Source organism: Erpetoichthys calabaricus, chromosome 11, assembly GCF_900747795.2.
Source record: "Erpetoichthys calabaricus chromosome 11, fErpCal1.3, whole genome shotgun sequence".
NCBI classification, from domain to species: domain Eukaryota; kingdom Metazoa; phylum Chordata; class Cladistia; order Polypteriformes; family Polypteridae; genus Erpetoichthys; species Erpetoichthys calabaricus.
This window is the reverse complement of record NC_041404.2, coordinates 67,264,807-67,286,971: the sequence shown is the minus strand read 5'-3', so window position 1 is coordinate 67,286,971 and position 22,165 is coordinate 67,264,807. Positions and strand designations below refer to the sequence as shown.

At 37.3% G+C, this 22,165-nt stretch overlaps 1 protein-coding gene across 3 annotated transcripts in view; it reads right to left on the bottom strand.

The window, feature by feature from the left end:
• Positions 1-17,437, bottom strand: part of gpr173 (G protein-coupled receptor 173) — a 122,595-nt gene extending 105,158 nt beyond the window's left edge. For 2 of the 3 annotated variants that reach the window (XM_051933510.1, XM_051933512.1), the window contains exon 1: positions 16,181-17,437. The gene's annotated coding sequence lies outside the window, so the exon portion shown is untranslated. The remainder of the gene's footprint in view (positions 1-16,180) is intronic. The other variant, XM_051933511.1, reaches the window with a different exon arrangement.
• Between the last annotated feature and the right edge of the window lie 4,728 nt (positions 17,438-22,165).

Genomic DNA, 22,165 nt, shown 5'->3' with positions numbered 1-22,165 from the left:
TCTTTTGTACATATGACTTTGGTTTTCATTTGTTATGTGGCTCTGCCCTGTCCTCTGAGCCAAACTGCCTTTCATGTTGTTCTTTAAATGTACCTCTTTGCTTTGCCTAGACTGCTATACAGTATACACAGTACCAAGTTATGCTTTATGCAAATTTAAATATCTATCTGTAATACAAGGAATGAATAAAAATGTTTACAAAGTCTAGCTAATGAGAAAAACAAAATCCTGGACAATTTTAGGAACTTTAAAAATACTGGCTGAACCAACATTTTAGCCTTTAACAGAATATATGTCGAGGAAAAAAATATTGCCTGGTCACCCTTCACAAAAGACTGTAATGAAAATAATGATCTATTTGAAAACTTTTAATGAAATAGAAATACAACAGTTTTGTACAGTATACAGAAGAACTGGACAAACATTTAATGCTCTTAGACATCTAGGACACTGTTAAATCTCTACAAAGTGGGAAAGATGCAAGCCCAGATGGCATGTCCAGTAGAATCTTACACATACTCTCTGCTAAATGAAGTCTCTATCAATGCTATCTATGTTTATCGCAGCCAGAGAAGGAAAGTTAAAAATTAAGCAAAAAAAAAAAAAAAAACTCTTCAAGTATCCATTTCTGTTTTCCCAAAGAAAAATGACAACTATTACAAACATAACAATGTGTTTGTGTACATAAATTTTGTATAGTTTATTCATTTACTGCTAATGTTTTTCTTAGTTGTAAATATGTGCAAATGCTCTCAACCTGAACTCAGTGAATAAACTGAATTGGAAAACATGTTCACTCTACAGACCAATTTTCCTACTGCACATTGATGTTAATATTTTGGTCAAAGTTCTTTCAAAAAAAGTACACAAAGTCCTTTATTATATAATGTTGCATATTCAACATAAAATATACACCAGCACCAAAAGAGCTTTCTGAGATGTTGCTGTGTTATCTTTTAATAGAGGTGAATTACACATTATATAAATTCAGATCTGGACCCAAAATATGCATATATATTAAACTATCATAGCCATGCCCATAAGCTTCAGTTTGCATGATACAAAAGTGTGATCTCCTCGTCTTACAATGTGGAATTAGACAAGGATATTCTTTGTTTCCAATCACATTTATCTTTACCACTGAACCCTTTTGGCATCTACTTGTGTAAACCAGAGAGTTAAAGGAATTGTAAGTGGACTTGAACACCAACTTTCTCTTTCTGCAAGGATGATATGGTGCTTTATATTACTAATAAAAACTCTTTACTTCCTTAATTTTGTGAACCTGTGTTATTTATGATTTCCCTGGAGACTTTATATATAATTCTTATTTTATAAATGTACTACTTGCTGTTTATTTATTTTTGCCATTAAATTATGTCACCTCAGCACTATTCTGTATTCTGTTTTGGACCATTTTATATGTCTGTGGCCGAAAGGAATTTGAAAGAAACTAATCTGTACTGCCTTGACTAGAGGGAAGTTTAGAGAGGAAATCCTGAATTAGTCTGCACTGTACATTTGCTCTGTTCACAAGTTACTAATTACCACCATCTAAACAGCAATTCAGTGCCTGTACTCTCACTTACAGTAGAATATACACACTTACAAGTCAACCAGATATTTCCACTAGACCTAACATATACAAGATGGAACGTATGAATATGATTGTTATTGATTTCAAGCCCTTAGTGATTTTGATATTGACTAGTGATATGTATCACTTGTACACCAGTGCCTGAAATATAAATATTGCTAAAAGAAATCTGGCCAACTTTCCTAACCCTCTCTCACTTTCTACTGTATGACATGGGTATTGTCTGCACACTATACTAGTGCTTTCCAAAGAGTACACCGCTAAATATTATGAGAGATCACTGGGTATAGGACCATTCAATTAGATTTTCAGATATTTACCTGAGTTAAGCTCTTGATATGACACATACTTTACAATTAATGTAAAACTTCATTCAGCTCAACACAAAATAGTACTGCACACACCTTTTGCACACAAAATATATCAGGGTCAAGGCCCTTATCATGAAAGATGAAGCCAGGCCTGGCTTCACTGGTTCACACATTTTGCTGATTTCCTATGCCAGATCTTCTCTGCATTAACTCTTAGCTTATTTAGAAAGTATTGGGCTCATAAAATCCTCTAATCCATTAGGTTAGCAGTCTAACCTGATAACTTATAGTACATTATTAGCACATGGTTAAACTTGATCAGCTAGAGAAATCCCAACTCACCTCCCATTAATCAGTGAGGAAAGAAAGTCCCTAAGCTATAAGTCAAAAGATAAACCTACAATACTGAAAATATTTTCAAAATATATGTCATCATTTCTGCGGTGGGTTGGCACCCTGCCTGGGATTGGTTCCTGCCTTGTGCCCTGTGTTGGCTGGGATTGGCTCCAGCAGACCCCCGTGACTCTGTGTTCGGATTCAGCGGGTTGGAAAATGGATGGATGGATGGATGTCATCATTTGGTTAGGTATAATCAATTAAGGACTGAATATCATAAGTCTTGTCATAATGGACTGTAGTCTGATCTGAAAACAGTATCCTTCTGTTCATTATTTACAAATATTAATTTCAACTGGCACATTAAGTAGGATTTGATTATTAATAATATAAATATCACAGTATTTATTGTACTAACTAGCCTTTGGGAATGTGTTGTTTGGTTATCAAATATATAAATTGAAATTAAACATCTGAATTTGGGCTGGGCAATATGTACTTAAATTAATATTCTGATTATTTTGAAACAAAATGCCATATTTGATAAATCTCGATATATTCTCAAAACACAAGACTGAATATCACCGGCATATATTCCATAGATGTAATATATTTTCTAACAATAATAATATGAAATAATAGCAAAGAAAATTTTTTTTCCCACAAAATTTGCCAATTTCATGAATAGCCTTGCCTCAAAAAAACATCTCAAATAACATGCTTATTCCAACCATTTTTATTTTATGTCTCCTCTATTTATTTTTGTAGTTTCCAATGTAAGTATTGTGTTAAAAACCTTGCCTGCCATGCTGGCATCAGTGTCTGTCAATCAGTAAACATAGCTATCTCTCTCCCCCTGTTTGACTGTTTTAAATTAGGAAAGACAAAACTCCTTGTTAATTACCTTGCAATTCAGAGGTTTGCATTTGCTAACCCTAACTGTTCAAAACTCTTCCTCTTCTGATCTTCGTTCTTTTTTTTCCTGCTTATTTCTTCCAGGCAACATGGAAAGAGTTAAAAACAGCAGTGGAGACTTTGAGGATTTATTTAACATTCAGAAGACGTTGTGGAAAATCAAATATAAGTGATGAACATCTGGCTTTTGCATATTGATTTTTATTAAATATCAAATCAAAAATCTGATGTATTGCCCAGCCCTAATTTGAAACCATTTTTGGAAGCAAATTCTAAAATGTAACATAACATCCCGAAACCTGCTTAACCCCGGTCAAGGATCGGAGTCACGGCCTATTCCAGCAGCACTGGACAAAAGGTCTGATCCAACCCTGGAGTGAAAGCCAGTCCTTTGCAGTGCCCAATCATGCAAACTGGCCCAATCTAAAATTCATCAAAAACATGATACACACTTCTTTGCAATGTGTAAAAAAAAACAGAGCATAAAGAGAAAAAACACCTTCAGAGATAAGGGGAGAGCATCAAGCTCCACATAGACATTTAATAGGCACCCAACTTAAGAAATTGAATTAATGAGGCAGCAGTGCTAATAATAATAATTCTTTACATTTATATAGCGCTTTTCTCTGTACTCTAAGTTCTTCCACTCAAGGAGGACCTGTGACGCAAACTCACGATCTCCATACTGCAAGGTAGTATCATCACTGTCTCGCCCTACTGAACAAAATTTAATATAAATATCCTCAAGAGGCAGTATTTCTGATTAATGTAATAGATTTATTCCTCTCAGTGACCAATTTGAAAATTGTACTTACATTTTAAGATAGCAAGTGGACAAAGTTATACTAATATGATGCTAGAAAATTACTCAGGGCACAGGGGTCATTAGGGGTCTATTTTTGAAACAGGTAATCTAATGCACAGTTTAAAACATTTCTAGCATCAGCTCCGAAGCTTGAGTACTTACACACCAATATGTCCGCCCCTTTTCTGACTAAAATGTAGAATTAATGGCTGAGAAACCCAAGTGCTGGGAAGATGTGTCACTTAGTCACAAAACACAAATCATATGCTTCATGCAGAGATGTTTCTGTTGTGCATAGCTTCTTTAATACCTAACATTCTGTAAGATGTAATTTGGCATGAAAGACCTGAAGTCTTACTTGTAACGCTACATTTATTGTTCGTCCAATGGTGCTGATTTGTCATGTGGTGGGTGCAGCAATGCGCTCTATCAGTGTGTGCTCCTAACATCTCCTCTCCTCTCAATACTTTGAAAAAACAATGAAAAAATATTTTTAAATAAAAATTTCATAGTAGAGACTGGCAATAATAATAACCATATCAAAACAAATAACTTGCTTTCTCTGGTTAATTTTAATCATAAGATATGCCAAGTACTTATACAAATAATTATATCTTTTAATAAGCCATGAAGGTTTCAAATTGTTACTAAAAGCTTAAGTATCAGATATATTTAGATCTAATTATTTACCAAAAAATATTTTTGCCACTGAGCATTGAGTCATCTTTAAATATTTATATGCATTGTCATGTGTGTGCGATAGGGAACAGCTTAAAGGATCTGGTGATTGTAATTCTCCACTGCTCCAGGGCTGTCCTAATGGCTTTTCTCTTCCTTCCTCTGCAGACCTGAAGATTGATGGCTATAACGCCATTGACATCACTTCTGGTGTCTGTTTCACGTGGACCTGCCTCTTACTGCCAGAAGGACTTAAGACCAGAAGATCTGCTATCTTGAGACAGTTCAATTGGGAACTCGGTTCTGGAAAGACATTTCTGCAAGTATTGGGTGTATCTTTTGTATTTATTTCATGTAGTTCAATTATAGGGGTCACCAATGTGTTGGCCGAACTCTTTATTGTGCTCTGATTATACACCGGACCACAGAATGGCACTGGAAGGTAATACTTTTTCTCTTTTCTCCTCTGTAGACCTACAGAAGAAAAATCCCACCTGATGACCTCACTTCCTGTCCTGGCTCTCCTGACCTTGGTTTCTGTCGTAGCTTTATATAACCACCTTCTTGTTCCATTGTAATTCAGTTCTGTATTGAGCTCAGTCTGAAAAAGTCACCATTCTTTTGTTTCGGATTGCTAATTTTCAAATATACAGGGTGGCTACCCCAAACCTTTACCTTTGTGTTTTGTGATTCTTTCACTATAGCCCCACACATACACCCATACATATGAATATACAGTATTCCCTCGCTACTTCGCGGTTCACTTTTCGCGGATTCACGACTTCGCGGGTTTTTAAATACAAGTGATTACCCGCCTATCGCGGAAGTTATGTTCCAGACCCATCAGCAACAGGAGAAAATCCGCGATATAGAAAGACCATATAAATAAACATTTTTATAGTTTAAGCCTTAAAATACCCATCCCACATACTTTAAACACATGTAAACTTATAAAACACACTTTGTTAACACATATGATATGTGGATGTCGGGCTAAGGATATGAGTAACATCTCACTATTATAAAACATTTTAACTTCACGCAAGACAAGACAGTGAGACAGGAAAATAGGTGATGTACACCTAAAAGCCTGATTGTACAGGCTTTGAAATTATTGACACGCAGAGCGACAAGCAGCACAAAGCCAGCACAAAGTCCACTTCTCCTTAGCGTTCATTCAGCTCCCCACCCCCTTGACAATGCGAAGTGGCAGGAGCGTACTGCGCCTCCGGGGAGGGGGGTTTGAGCGAATGTGCGTTCAGCCCTCACACACCCCCACTCCTCCTCCTCCTTCCGAACGTGCAGAGCGACAAGCAGGCATTTTGGCAGATGCAGCACAAAGTCCATTTCTGCTCTGCTGAGAGTTCAGCTGCCCCCCTTCACAAAGCGAGTGCAGACACATTGACGTCTGATTGCTGCGTGCAGTGTGCAGTGTTGGTCTGCGGTGTTTAAGAATGCAGAAAGTGTTTAAGAGCATAGGAAGTGTTTATAAGAGCGTGGGAAAGGTTAACAAGAGAGTGAGAAAGGTTTATAAGAGTGTGGGAAGGGTTTATAAAGCCTTAAAATATGTATAAATAATAAAATAAATAAGGGTCACTACTTCGCGTATTTTCACCTATCGCGGGGGGCTCTGGAACGTAACCCCCGCGATAGGTGAGGGATTACTGTAGTAATGGAACCACATCTTTATATATAATCTTCATTTGGATCTTGATCTTTCTTTGTCCGCGAATTCACTGCCTTGTGTGGTGTTCCTGGTGTGTTCAGTAGAGGGCAGTAGTGATGGAGGAGAAGAGGAAGTGAGGGGGAGGATCGTTTGATGAGGTTGGAGTGTGGTGATTAAAGAGGATTGAACTAAAGGAGACTAAGTGCTGTTTGTACTGGCTGAATACACAACACCTTGGTTGTTACTTTTGTTTACAAACACTGTCGATAGCACTCTTTGTGTTTAGATCTGGCGTCGACACCATGCTTTGCGTTTAGATCTGGCGTCGACACCTGCTTCGTTGTCGAGACTGTGGTTTTTTGTGTTTCTATCAACCGTCATTGGCAGCACTTCCTCCAAATCGAATGTTCACCCACTTCTTGGAGTCGGCAGTCAGAGTATATAAGTCGGGCGCACCTCTGTGATTTTTCCATCAGTCGGCGTTTGGAGTTCAGGAAAGAAGCATTGGTTCTTCCTTACTCTTTGGATTGCCACAAAGCAACCTGCGAGACTGGAGAAAGGTTGAGAAGAGATCGCGAGAGGAAATGACAGCGTCATGAAAACGAGACGGACTGTGAACGGAGAGAAGCAGAAAAGCTCCTCCACCACCACATAATTACTATTCGGACAGTGATTCCAAGTAGGCCGTTCCTATCGAATCAATGTCCAAGGGTTTTGTTTTGTAATTTTGTTTCCCTTATAAAAAATCTATGCGACGAAGGGCCCAGTTCACGACTGGCAGCCGCGTTTAAACAGGGAACCCTTCACAGACAACTTTAACATGCGCAACGTAGTTGGGCGCACATGGCTAGTTTTTGTATATTTCTGTTGTTTTTAATAAAAATGAAAAATTATATAATCTTTGACAAAGGCATAACCACTGCCTAATTTCACAAACTAAAAAAGACATTCTAAATCTTGAAATTTGGCACTGGATTGTGCTTTTCATGCACAAAGTTGGTAATCCCGCAAATTCAAATTTTTGAAATTTCCACACACATTTTTTTGGTAGCACTTCTTCTTACTTGTTGCAATAACAGTCAATGGCATTTTAAAAATGCTATTTTATAATTATGTCAGATTTCCTACTTAGGAATTGATTTATTTTGCCACTGTTTACGTTTTGTGTTGGTTGAATGGATAGGATATCACCTGCCTGTTGCATTTGACGCTTGACTTGTTTTTAGACGTGCAGCTGTGGAATTCACCAATTGGTGGTTCAGTGGAGTTATCCAAGTGTGCAACAGGAGACAAAGATATGGGGTTTGTGGTGCTCTTTGTTTCAACTGCAAGCTATAAGAAACTCAACTAAACTTTGTTAAACTGAAGTATATTTTTCACAGACCAATAACACAGAAATTCAGAAAACTGACTTGGAATGTTTAGTGAATTTATATTCAAGTTCATTCTTTTTTATTTGACCAACTGACAGCTGCTAATTTCATGACTATGTTGAGAAATTTAAAGAAACTGACAATCATCAGTTCTTTTAAATGTTTATAGTGTACCTGAATCTGAAAAGTAAAAATCACACAAATAGATTACAAACAATGTTTGAAGACAACTCAAGCATTTTGAAAATGGCTATGGAAGGCTGCCACCTCATTAACTCAGACATCTCAATAGAAAAATTAGGACTTTCCCTAGGATACCACAATTCACCTTTACATTCAATTATGGCCTTTTAGAAATGTATATTTAGAAAATAAAATATGTTCACTGAAAGAAAAAAAAAATCATAGTTATTGTCAAACTAATCCAGTTCAAAGCAGCAGGGAGCAAGAGCCCATCCTGGCAGTACTGGACACAATGCAGGAAAAGAGCCCGAACAGGGCACCAGCCCATCATAGCCCAGGGTTCTCTCACACACACACACACACACATTCACACTGGGACCATTTAACCGAACTGGAGCACCCAGAAGAAAAACTGACACAAACACAGCAAAAACATGGAAATTTCACACAGATAGTCAGGGGCTGCAGTGCACTGGATCTGTAAAGTGGCAGTGCCAGTCTGTGGGAACTATTGTGGCACCAGAGCTAAAAATGTGTTAACTTTATTACAACAAATATCCCAAACTTCTTAAATCAACAACAGTTATTCTTTCAACTTTATGCTGATTGTTTAGTTGTGTTAAAGCTACATAAAATTATACTCTGGACATGAAAACTATTATTGTATTGATAAAAAAGGTCTTTTCATAGCATATTTTATTTTATATTTATATTATTTTTGCATTTTTTCCTTGGCAAGTCTGTTTTTTTGGACAACTACGACTGTAAATTGCTGCATGCAAAATGTATGTAAAGTTACATATGACAAAAAGTGTATTTACTCAAAATTGTATAAACTACTGCAGTCATAAGAAATAATAAGTTGTGACATTTAAAAATATGTCTGCATTATTAATATCAGTGTTTTATTAAACCTTTTGTTTCTAACCTCCCCAAACTCAAACCTCCCCCCCTCCCAAAAAAAACAGTCTGAAAATCTCCCTTATGTTAAATTTACAGGGTATTTCTCTCCTAATACCAAAAATGAATTTTACTTGCATTTTCTGTGGTAAAAATAATTTTAAAATGTATTATTCATTTATTTACTATTCAATTAATTAGACAGGTTTTCAGATGATGATCATTTCTCTTCTGTGTTGTACTTCACTGATTAGCCTTAACACACTGCAGTGTTTAAGAGTTCAGTGCACATACCACTCTGTAACTTTTGTATTCATAAACCTAAGGTTTGCTTAGGATAAAAAACATGTGTTAAATAAATATAAACTGGTAAATATAAATGTACACTAAATAGGCTGCTAATGTTAAAAACACTTTTTGAAATGTTTCTGGTTACTTCGCATAATACAAAGTATCAAAGATGTCTCTTTTTCTTGTCATCTAAGTTTACTGTTGTAAATGTTATTTTGATCCATTATATTAAATTGTACAATCACTAATATCAAATAGCCCTTTACTTTCTTAATTAAATGATTTACATAATAAGCAAATAAATAAATTTGTAATCAGAACAGTAAACAAATCTTACTGGGCTGGTACTGTAGTTAGTGTTGCTGCCCTCCTGCACTAGGCACGAGGGTTCAGATGCCCGCACAGTTAGTGTCTGTGTACCCTGCACTTGTATTGGCCATCTTTGGACACACTTGTTTCTTCTTTATTCTCAAAGATGTTTGTGTCAGGTTGATTGGTCATTCTTCCTTGGCCAGGTGTAACCAGAAGTGGACATGTGCCCGAGTGCGACTTGCAATCTACGGACATGTTGTACACAGTTGGCATCTGCCTTAAACCAGGTCTGGACAGGGCACAGGACCACTGCTGGGCCAACTCCCACACACACCAATACACGCACTCACAAAGGATCCATTCAGAGCTACCAATGAAGTAAGCCTTGGGTGAAATGGGAGGGAAGCTGGAACACTCCAAGAGAAACACACATAACCACCCACAGAACATGAAACTCCATGTCGACAACCACCAGGTGTGGAATACAAGCCCAGCATGCCGGTGTTCATCATAAGTGTGCCATCATGCTATACATGTATAATTTATTATGGTGAAGTAGAATATACTATTCAAACTACAATCTGGATTACAGCAAGATGTTTTAAATTAAAAACTTATGAACTACAAAGTGTTTTTACAGTTAAAAACATGAATACATTAAAAAGGAAAATAAAAAAAAAACTTCAGCTCCTTTCAATATTTTACTGTTCAATTTCTAAAGTAGACAAGATATTTTCTTAACAGATACAGTAATGCTAACATGTATTTGTTTAATATTCAGTGTGACAATAATGAATGTATGTCAGCAGCTTTTTTTTCATTAAAAAAATTAATGCTAACAACATTTACAACAATCAACGCTTCACAGCTCATGTTTATCAAGTGTAATTACTATTCAGCAAGAAAAACACATATAAAGAATGGAGACAGCAGTTAAATATTGGACTGTACTCTAAACCTTAAAAGAAAAATCTGGACCATATACATTTTGTACATGATCACTTAAATACTGCATAAGAGTTCTTTCATAGCTCTCCAGCCTGGAAGTTTGTCCATCTTCACATGAAGCTTCATCTCCCACACAGGTAAGTCATAACTTAGTGACTCCTCTGTTTCTCCAAATGGTAGCATCATAAAATACAGGAGTAGCATTTCTTTATATCCTTATTTCTATTGCATACATTTTACTTTGTAATATTCTTTATGACTATTATAATTTTGATATCTCTCTATTATAAAAGGAAATCCTGAAACGAGACTTCTAGGATATAATTTCAACTCCCGCGAGAGATCACTTCAGGTCCTGCGAGACGAGACTTTTTGCCAAGAGATTTTGACAAGTCCTGCCCTCCTCTCAAACATTTACAACCATGCCCACTGTCCACTCGCTTCTCGTTCGTGTGAATGCTATTGGAAGACAACGTTCCTGCGCTCTCAGGTCTAAGCGGGGTTGAAAATTAAACACAAAAAGTAGAACACAAGGTAGAATGTTGTAAAGATGTTCAAAAATGTTGGCGTGATACACATGCAGAGCTGGTTAGAGATTATGAAAGTACTAAAATTCAAAAGTTTCAATAAAACTGATAGTAAAGATCACATTAGTGCTAACAAACGGAAATTATTACTCGGAACAGCAAAAAGAGATTGAATATATGGACATAGGTGATATGACAGATGTAGATACTGTTTGATGTTAAACTTTAAGTCGGAGACTTGTTGATCATCTAATTTGTGTTGCCATCAGGGAAATGTAGTGTTTCTTCCCAATGAAGAGGCGTATCCGCAAGAATTAAAAGATTTGTTGTTTGGTGAAAGTGAAATCCCCATATGCGAGTGGCAGAGACACGAAGTCCGGGGGTTGGCGAGCCAAGCGAGCTGACAGAGCCCCATAGTAAATTTAAAAAATAATTCAAACCTTTCAACTTCTACAGTAGTGAAATGGTTCCTAAGTTAGAGTCTTGGGAGGCAAATGTGGCTGCAGATTTTTATTATAACCAGTTTATAAATCAGTGTGTCATTCTTACTTTAATTAATCTCATTTTTTCTTTTTCTTTTTCTAAGAAATTCTGAAACATCTGAATCTTGTCAAAGCTTTATATACTTGCAATTGCCATTTGCTTTTAGTTCACCTTTTTCTGACTGTTTGCTCCCTTAATTGTATCCACATGCTAACAACACTGAATGCTAAAGGGCAGCAATGTCTTCTGTACCATATTCTGTTATCTGCTCATTTGTAAGAAACGATTCCCAGTGATCAGACAAGTGAGAATCCCCTTTAGCATGCAGTGTTGTTTGCTCCTGCCTCTCCAGGGCTCGATGTTAATCATCAGCATTTGGATACAAGTAAGCAACTTGTACAGAAGGTGATAAACTAGAAAGAAAACGGAAAAAGAGACTTAAGCATGTAAAGCAGAAAAGAATACAAGTATTTATCAATTATTATTTTCTTATAAATTATTGTAGCCTAAAAATGAACTCACTTTAATGTTCAATCCCAGTATAATGTTTATTTGTTAAAAATAGTGCAAGGTTTGAATAGAATTTCTATGCCTACATGAACCTGTACCGGTTATCCAAAGTCAAAACTTTCTCACCAATTTGTAAATATTAGTTGTTGAAATGACATTATGTGACAAATCAGTCACTTTTCCAGCCCCATCGTTCTCTTACCTATTCGATCATCAACAGTAGCTGCACCACACCCTGACAGGATTTTGCTTTTCTCCTTTCCAAGATGTCTATCTGATAGTTTTCCTAAGTGGGAGATCATGTATTGAAGTTATGGTCAACTGATTGGGTACAAGTTATTGTACTCGTGAACATTTTGTTCAGTTGACTCACTACAAAATGACACACTGATTATGAAATTGGTTGAAAGAAACATTCACAGCCACAGAGATTATCTCTGGATTGAACCAGAAAACCACTGCAGTAGTATTATGTAATAATAATTATGTACCAAATTTATGATGAGTTTCATCTCAGAAGCAACATATTAAAGGAAGGATTTACCAGTGGACCATCTACCAGTCCATCGCTGGTCACATACATATTTTATGCACACCTGTAATAGCACAGTGTTTAGTGGTATAAATCTTCCTCCAGAGTCCTTGAAAAACACACATCTGAACAAAAGGAGGACATTCAAACTCCAAACCAGAAGTCACCACTGCCAAGGACAGAAATACTGTACGGTATAAATTATATAAAGAGAAAATGTTGCCCATTATATTACGTGTCTGCCTACAGTTAAATACAACAGGGGTGTCACAATGGTTGGCAATCCTGCCTCATGGATCCAGAGTCTGAGATTTGTTGTCTATAGAGTGTTTCCACACTGTCAACATGTCTATATGGGGATCCTCCCAGATACTCTGGTTTTCCTCACATATCCTGAAAGACACGGATGTTAGGTTGATTGGTGGTTCTAAATTACCTTTGCTTCAGTGTAGGCATGAGCTGGTTCTGTGATAAAATGGCAGTCCATTCGAGGTTGCTTTTGCCTTGCAACCAGTGTTGCTGGAATAGGATCCTGCCCATCATATCTGTGAATTGAATTATGTGGGCTTGAGAATGTGATGTTGTTATGTAACCTGTGAAAGGTAATATCATGTGTATCTACAACCAGAATTTTCATTTGGGCCTATCCAATAAAGAAGAGTTCCATCTTTTCCATAGATATGCATTTTACTAGCAAGGAAGTTAAAGGAATCTTTAACTGAAAAGAAGGATGTAGACAATAAAGTAGCCCCGTGCATAGACAGCAGCCTATTCCCTGGTAATACTGACCGCAAACGTGGTCTGGTGAAGCTAGCGGAAAGTCAGTGTGTACGTTTTGATTTGTTCTATTAGTTGTGTTATCCATGTGTTTACTGGAGAGAAGACGTGTGTCGGATTCATTGAAGCAGTGTACTTCGATTGTGGAGGTGTATGTTTGTACAAGCTTCTGCAAGCTGACACGTAAGGCAGTCGTGGAACAATTTCCCATTAGAAGTTCTCCTGCACAGAGCACAGTTGGGTAATTGTAAAAAAGTGGTGTACTACTGATTCTGTGAGCTACCTAGAAACCCTTCAGTCTGTTCCTCAGAGGTGGTCGGTGACATTAATTATATGGAAAAAAGTCTTCATAAGTCCATGTGGTGATTATCACAACAGACAGGCATGTCAAGAAGGTCATGTTAGCATGTACTCCGGAGCTACTTTTTCATGTGCCACCTGCATAAATAAGTGTGAACAACTGAAAAAATCTATTATACATTCATAATTCAAGGAAACATACAGGAACAAAAACGAGAAAGGGTGATATCACTTCACGACAAAGAACACACACTGATGGATCACACCCTCCTCACACTGGGCATCACAGGAAGATCACATTACCTAAGAAATGAGGTTCAGCTTGACAACACATAAAATCTAAAATTAATAGTTGCTTCACGAAAGGTCTTTTCTAGTGAAGCAAAATCACCCAAGGTGTGGGAGTTACATGCAAATTAACAAATTAACACATGCTCTTATTTCTTAAGCCTTTTTCATTAATTCACTTGTTTGTTTTAAGACATTCTCTGTAAAACAGGTTCGGTGAAAATGCTATTTAATTTTGCACATTAATGTTTCAAGTGCTTCTGAACTACACAATAGTACTCAAAATGCAGTGCTACTTTAATTATAAAGCATGTTTAGTACTTTCGGCAACATAAAATCATTTCATATTTAAGCACATTCTCTGAAGGAAACCAAGTCACACTAAATGAGCTGCTATTCTACCTATTCTTGTGTGACTCACTAGCCCACGTTGTCAGCCCACACTAGAAAGAAAATGATGTAAGCGAAAAAGTTCAGAATGCCACCCTAGTTTTTGAGACCTTAATCAGAATCCTTGTTCATTGTGTAATGAGTCAACTGAACTTTACAAAATGTTCACGAGTACAATAACTTGTACCCAATCAGTTGACCATACCTTCAATACATGATCTCCCACTTAGGAAAACTATCAAATAGACATCTTGGAAAGGAGAAAAGCAAAATCCTGTCAGGGTGTGGTGCAGCTACTGTTGATGATCGAATAGGTAAGAGAACGATGGGGCTGGAAAAGTGACTGATGTGTCACACAATGTCATTTCAACAACTAATATTTACAAATTGGTGAGAAGGTTTTGACTTTGGATAACCGGTACAGGTTCATGTAGGCATAGAAATTCTATTCAAACCTTGCACTATTTTTAACAAATAAACATTATACTGGGATTGAACATTAAGTGCTTCCGTTTAATATATTTCTTTTTAAATATATGACTGGCAGGAAATTAAAAACAATAAAAATTATATGGTTCTTCTTCTACCAAGACATATACAGTACATGAAACCTCTGCTAGCATATACAAGAAAAAGCAAGGACAAAATAAACATGAAGCTAGCATCCTACGGAACTGGTTTTGCAGCTCTTCCTTTTTCACTTTTCTCTGATGCACTTTACAAAATTTTACACTTTTAATTTAATACACTATGACATTGACCGTATGTGATGAAGAAGTGATCCTTTCAAATGTTAGAGGAATATTTCCTCATTGTTTGCTACCTTGTTCTGCAGATGTAAAGTTGTCTTTTAAATGATTGTGTAATATCAGATGATAGATAGATAGATAGATAAAGTACCACAGACCAAGCCTTGCTTAATATCTTTGTAAAAGAAATGATGCTTTTCTGTTGTTTGCAGGCCCAAGCTCTAGGCCTGTTGGACTATGCTACATTTTCCCTGTGTATATATGTGTGTGTGGGAGAGAATTGCGTGTGCGTGTGTATGTGAGTGTTTGATGGGGGGGGGGGGGGCAGTGAGTGGGGGGCTGGGCTTTTGTTGAGAGCTGGATAGCAACAGCAACAGTCAGGATATATCTCCGTGGATACAGAGAGAGGGGGCGACCAGATATACACCAACCGCACAAGCCTGAATCACCTCAGCTGAAAACTCATGTATGTAAAATTCCAAGTACTGTAAGCTAAAGAAGACAGCAATTACTCAAAATCCATCTACCCAATTGCTAACCTCATTAACAAACACCATTTTTCAAAACCATATTTTGTTTTTGGTATAATACTATGAAATAAACAGAAGGTAGAAATACTGGACTTTTTAAAAAGAATATCAGCTTTATATATTACATAAGGAAAACATGGCAGTTCAAAAAAGAAAAAGGGCAGATAGATAGATAGATAGATAGATAGATAGATAGATAGATAGATAGATAGATAGATAGATAGATAGATAGATCTTTGTTTTCTACTGCAAAATAACATGGAAAAAAAACGTTTATTTATCAAACTCACCAACATGAGCAGAAAGAGGAAACGCTTTGCACACACTGATTCTGAACTGAAAATACAGACATGATCATTGAACGAGCTGGGGATACGTCCAACAAGTTAACATTAAGCCCAGAAAATGGGATGTGTACAGATTATTGCGTACAGAACTGTGACAATTCAGCATAATAGAACGAAATCAGCCAAGTAAATGATTACATAAGATAAATGTATATGCACTCTCAAGACACCCGCAACTACATAAAAGCCTTTTCTCACATATTCTATGCACATCTGTGTGTGTATTTGCATACACAACACCAGACATACTGTACAGAAATATTTTACATATACGCTCTTGAATACGAGTAATTCCGTGCAGGTTTTTAGCCAAATAAAATCGGTACCACATAATCCCATGCCTGCAGAAAAAAAATTAGATAATAAACTCAAACTGGAAACATGTATGAAAGAACAAGCCTAACACACAAATCCACAGAAGGTATTACCCACCTCTCTCCTTTGTGATGAAGACAAAGGCTGCAGTTTTAATTCCAGGCCATTTTAGTTACTGCTAGTGGCGGCAGCAGAAAAAAAAAATCTGAGTTCATTAAATGAACACCCACCACAAGAATATATTTCCCTAGAAAAAAGAATGGGTGGCTCCGTTTAAATGAAATCACACAGCAAATAAGATTAAAAAAACAAAACCATATAACAAAAACATGAGTCCGTGTTCATAGGTGGTGGGTCAGATATATCCTCTCTCAACTAAAAGCTGCAAAAAAAAAAAAAAAAAGAAGAAGAAAGAACCCCACAAAACAATAACGGCTATTTCCCGTTATAAGGGGTATTAGTTAAAAAATATGCCAATGCTGAAAAACTTAACGGAGACTGGCAGATCTTAATCATCAAAGCTAAGCGTTTCTTCTTCTTTCTAACCCATGTCATGTCTTCGGATTTTGTTTTAAACCATCATACTTCAATATTCCAATAGGACAGGAAAATGCCGGTTCTACAAAATATCAATAAAAAAGACATTAACGCAAGCCCAATATGTATTTCCTTGACGTGTCTCCAGCGTGGAAATTGGCTTCACATTCTGTCAACCACTGCCTCAAACCGGGGTGACGACTAAAATCAAAAAGAAAGGGACAAGAAGAGAATGCTGTGTTCAGCCGTGCTGGGCTGTTTTGGAGGCTCGGACTTCCTGGTGCATAGCCTTATTTTGCCATGGTGTCACCCCCTCTTAGTGCCGCACATACATCCTCGAGCCGCTCGCACCTCCGCGCTGCCAGCGCTCGCCTCCTGCCTCCGGCAGTGCGATCCACTCGAGCTGTGGACAGGCGCTCATTCCGCTCACACACATAGGCGTTGGATATTAATTTTAAAACGAGCTGCGCTGGCTTCTTCTTCCTGGAAAAAAAGGTTTCAATAGTTAAAGCCCGGGCTGAATAAATAAAGGGATGTATCGAAGCGGTCAGAATCCACCGCGACAGTTGCAATAAATAATGACAAAGAAAACGTAACCAAAAGAGAAGAGGGGTGGGGGAGCCCAAGAACAGAGGTTTGCAATGGTGGGTAAGGAAGAGCGGATCCGACCCTGCGCCTCATTTCGGCTCTGCTCGGCTTTACTCGGAAAATCAGGAGCTGCTTCCGAATGGCTGAGGAATGGAGGCTGATGATCCGCTTCTTAAACGGACAGTGCGCAATAAAGAGGAAACGTAATGTTCAGCGAGTACAATCTTTATTTCATTTCAGTCGCCAATAACGACCAACACAATGATTTATAACTAATATGTTAGCTTTAGAATATTTAACTAAACTGAGTATTTTAAACATTATACTCAACCTTTTCTTAAAGTGATAGATAGATAGATAGATAGATAGATAGATAGATAGATAGATAGATAGATAGATAGATAGATAGTCTTAATCATTTATGTCTTTATTATTTTAATTTTTATATTCCATCAGTTCATTTTCTTGTCTCGTACTATGGGTCTCATGAGTGAGCGCGGAGTTCCGTCCAGGGTTTGCTCCAACTATGTGTCGAATAATCCCGGCAAAGTCTGTACAAAAGCGTTACAAAATATTATGTCACTGTTCAGTTCGTGAGAAGGAGTCATACCCTTACTCACGATGACATTAATTTGGGGTAGCCTTATTTTAGTGATTAATCATTGCCGTAAAGTGGTAACGTGTTTTATGTTGATTACCACACACAATTAAGGCGTCCACTGTACTCGATCAAAAACGTGACAGTAATGACCCTACAAACCTATAAACACACAGAAATCTAAAATACCCAAAGAATCAAAAGCACCCTTACATTTATTCATGACGTTCTATTTTTACCTTCCAACAGGTCGATTTCCTGGCATAAGCAGTGATAGCCCCCAACTCAAAGATGGGATGATAAAGTAGTCACTGGCACCCTATTCGTGATTGGCTTCTGTCTTGCACCCCGACATATATGTGCAATTTGCAGTATAATACTTTAATAAATATAAAGCGAAAAAACTGTGAAATGTATTTTCGTATATATACGAAATTCCGGTAAAGACACGTTTTACAATCAACATATGAACGCTGACTAAATGACTTTTAAAAAAGGTTGCACGTCCAGTAACTGCTCGTATTGTAAAGCACAGTTGCTCACTACTAAAGAGTTAACAAAATAGAAGCAAATAAATAAATCAAATCAGAGAGTAGAGAAAGAGGGGTTCTTATTGTGAGTGCTCCGAGTACACAGCATGTTGCCCTCAGATGCCTTTTTCGGTGTGATCTTTCTCCCCGCATCTCTGCAGCCTCTGCCGTGTACAACAGCACACTTCAAAGAACCCCACAGCTGTCGCGGGAATCACCGCTCTCTAGCAAAGCGCTAATTGAGCGCGGGAGCGCGCACGCTTGCGCGTGCATTGCAGCGGCCCAGCAGCCCACCGATCCTCTTTACAGTGAAATGTAACGAATTGTTATCGTACTGTAAATGTTTAAACGACAAAACAAAACAAACAAACTATTGTCTTACTTTAAAGTATGATAGAGCGGGGGTTGATATGATGTGAACTTAGTTTTGTAAAATTTGACTTGCTTGTATGGAATGTTATTTGTTTTTAATAAATTCAATAAAATGCAAAAAAAGTATGATAGAATCAAACGTTCACTCAGTCATCTGATTAAACCTAGTGTATAAGCTTCATGACATAATGTGTTTGATTTCATTTACCTGTCAGGGTAGCAAAGGCAGTAACTCTTATCATGGGAACACTCACACAACTACTTACCATGGGCCAATTTAAAGACATCCAATACCTTCATCTGTTCATTTCTGAGCGTAGAAGAGTGTCCACTGAAAAACCATGTCCACTTGAAGAGAACGCCCCAATTTCACACTGAAAGTGACTGGACTGGATTTTAGTGGTGGAGCATCAGATTACTGTTAGATACCTCATTACACCAAATATAATTTTTTACAATGAAGGAATTTTGAAAAACCTGTCAGTTTAACATATTTATTGTATTTATTACTACAGGTCAATGTGATTTTTTTTTTTCAAATACACATTATTATGGTACAAAAAAAGACGCACAATTTTGTTTGCAGTCCTCTGAGATTATTTGGAGCATATATTGAATCATCCAAATATAATAAGAGAGCATGTGTGATCGATGGGGTAGGTTGATAAAGTAGCTAAGGAGCTGGACTCGGATCCACAAGGTTGTCCATTTAATTCCCATCACTAACTCTAGTCTGTGTGACCCCGAGCAAGTCAGCTATTCTTTCTGTGCTCCAAATGTAATAAAAAAATTAAATGTATATAGATGTGGACATACATAAGTAAACAGTCATGCTGTGTTCTATTCTTGTAAAGTGCCTTAGTTCACTGAAGAAAGACGCTGTATATATTGCATGGATAAAGTATCTATCTATCTATCTATCTCATCCTGCAAGTAATTTATATCAACCACAACCAGGCATAAGAAGTCTGTAAAGATAAGGAAAGAGCAATTTCTATTCTGGGTTTTCTAAATCTGATGAAGATGTTATATACTGTACACATTGATTTGAATCTGCACAGTGCAGTGATTATTACTGCTGCCTCGTGGCTTTGAATGGTATTGTTTTTATACAGTTTGAATGTTGTTCTGTGCCTTTGTGGCTTTTCCATTGATTGGTGATCATTAATGTGGCTCAGTGGATGTGCGGACCCTTTGACGGACTACTGCCTTATCAGGGATGGCTCCTGCCCAGTGCCAATGCTGCCAGTATAGGACTCAGTATTCAGCCACACTAACCTGGATTATGTGGGTAAGAATGTTACCTTACATTATGCTGCTTGTCTTCAGAGAGTTGGCTGGGTGCCTCTCCATTTCCCTAGCAGCAAACCAACCAAATAATTCTATAGATTCACAATTCAATGAGGAAATTAAAAAACAATTGTATCTGGTAACAGAGAAAAAGATATATACATTATCATTACTTACTAAATCTTGAAAAAGTATGTTCAAAAAATGGATGTATGAAAAAAAGGATGAAATCAAAATTCAAAATTCAAGCTTTTTACTGCATACGATGATTCATGGGTTTTCATTTCCCACTAAACTAGCAACCTTAATAGAATTTGCTTGTGTCCTGCATGCATTGCTTTTGGAGAGACTCCAGCATCCCCTGATCATGTACGTGATAAATAAGCTAAAGTAAATGGATGGCTTGATGAATTTAAATAAACGTTAATGCAGCGTTTAAGTGTATTTTGCTCCAGTGTTAACAAACAAACAAGACACTGTCATTCTTCGGCCACAGATGTTTCCTTAACCTTTCTGATTATTTGCTGTGGTTCATTATGAGGGCATGTAGGAAGGTCCAATCTCCTTTTGCTTTTGTATTGCTTTTTATTAATTTGTTTGGTTATTATTTGTCTTTCTCTTCTGCCATCTTTAAAATGTAACTCAATCAAAATTAGATTAGATTAGGTTAAATTAAATTAGATAAACGTTATTAATCCTATGGGGAAATTCACGTGCATGCAGAAGTAGAAATAGAAAAAAACAAGGACACAGCATCACAAGACAATCAATCAATCAATAAATACATGAATGTTGTGCAGAAAAATAGGTTTAGTTTACAAAAGCCAAAGTCTGGTTTGACACAGAATGGCGTTTTTCTGATAATTTAAGATTTTCACCTTTAATTCCTTCTTTCAGTCTTCATGTGATTTGGCCATAAACAGCTTGCACTTCCACTGTGAGTCAATAGATGGTGGCATAGGCACATCTATGCCAACAACGTAAGCATAGCTCGGGATTCATTTGTAATCCCTGAATGTGTTTACTCGATATTAAATATACTGGCATAGCTCAATACCCATGTAAAACACGTCTTAGGCCGTAGAGCTGATGTCCACAAATATTGACAGACATCTTGCATCTCAGGGGATGCTGAGAGGCTGACAGTGCCAGACAGCTTCTAGACCACAGGTGTCAAACTCCAGGCCTGGAGGGCCGAAGTGGCTGCAGGTTTTCATTCTAACCTTTTTCATAACAAGTGACCAGTTTTCACTGCTAATTAACTTCTTTTCTTTAGCCCTGTTTTAAGGATTCAGTCCCCTGAATTGATTCTTTTCTTCATTAACTGACAGCCAAACAGAAATTAGACGTGAAATGAGCCAACAGATTATCAATTAAACTGGGGATTCAAACACCAACCAATTTCACTCCAACCAGTTTCTTAATGAGATGCTGATTCTTGTTGTTAATTGAAACCGTCATTTAATTCCATGGCTTGTTGCTGCTCTCGTTCTGCCGCAGCAGCCATTTCCAAAACTGTTGATTGTCTGTTTTACTGAGATCTTCACCCTTCTTTATTTTCAGCTATTGTGTGATGGGCACAGGGGAGCTGGTCATGTGGCTTCTTGTTTTGTGTCACATTATTGTTTGGCTGCTAATTAAGGACAAAGAAAAAACTAAGGGGTCTGAGTCACATCAATTAAAACAAAGGCAAAAGAAGTTAATTAGCAGCAAAAACTGATCACTAATTAAGGAGATGGTTAGAATGAAAACCTGCACCCACTGTGGCCCTCCAGGACCAGAGTTCGACACCCCTGTTCTAGACATATTTTATTTTAGGATACCTATTCAAATTTAGCAATTACCTTCAAACTGCCACACCAACATCACACAACTTGCTCATCTGCTAGCCAGTAGGTGTTAAGTCTCAAGATGAACAGATATCAGCAGCATGCAAAGTCAAGACAAGACATCAGGAGATGCATACTGTATGCTTTATTAAACTTGTCCTCACAGTATTACTTGTCTTCTGCACAACATTACTCAGCACAGCAACACAAGTGAGCAGTTGTGAACAGCCTGAAGAGTTTCAAACACCCATTCACCATAAATATTTTATCCTAACCACATGAAATGAACAATAAACTCTGCTAATTTACTCCTTCATTAGAAACCTTAAATAACCAGAGGGACTGCACACATAATATG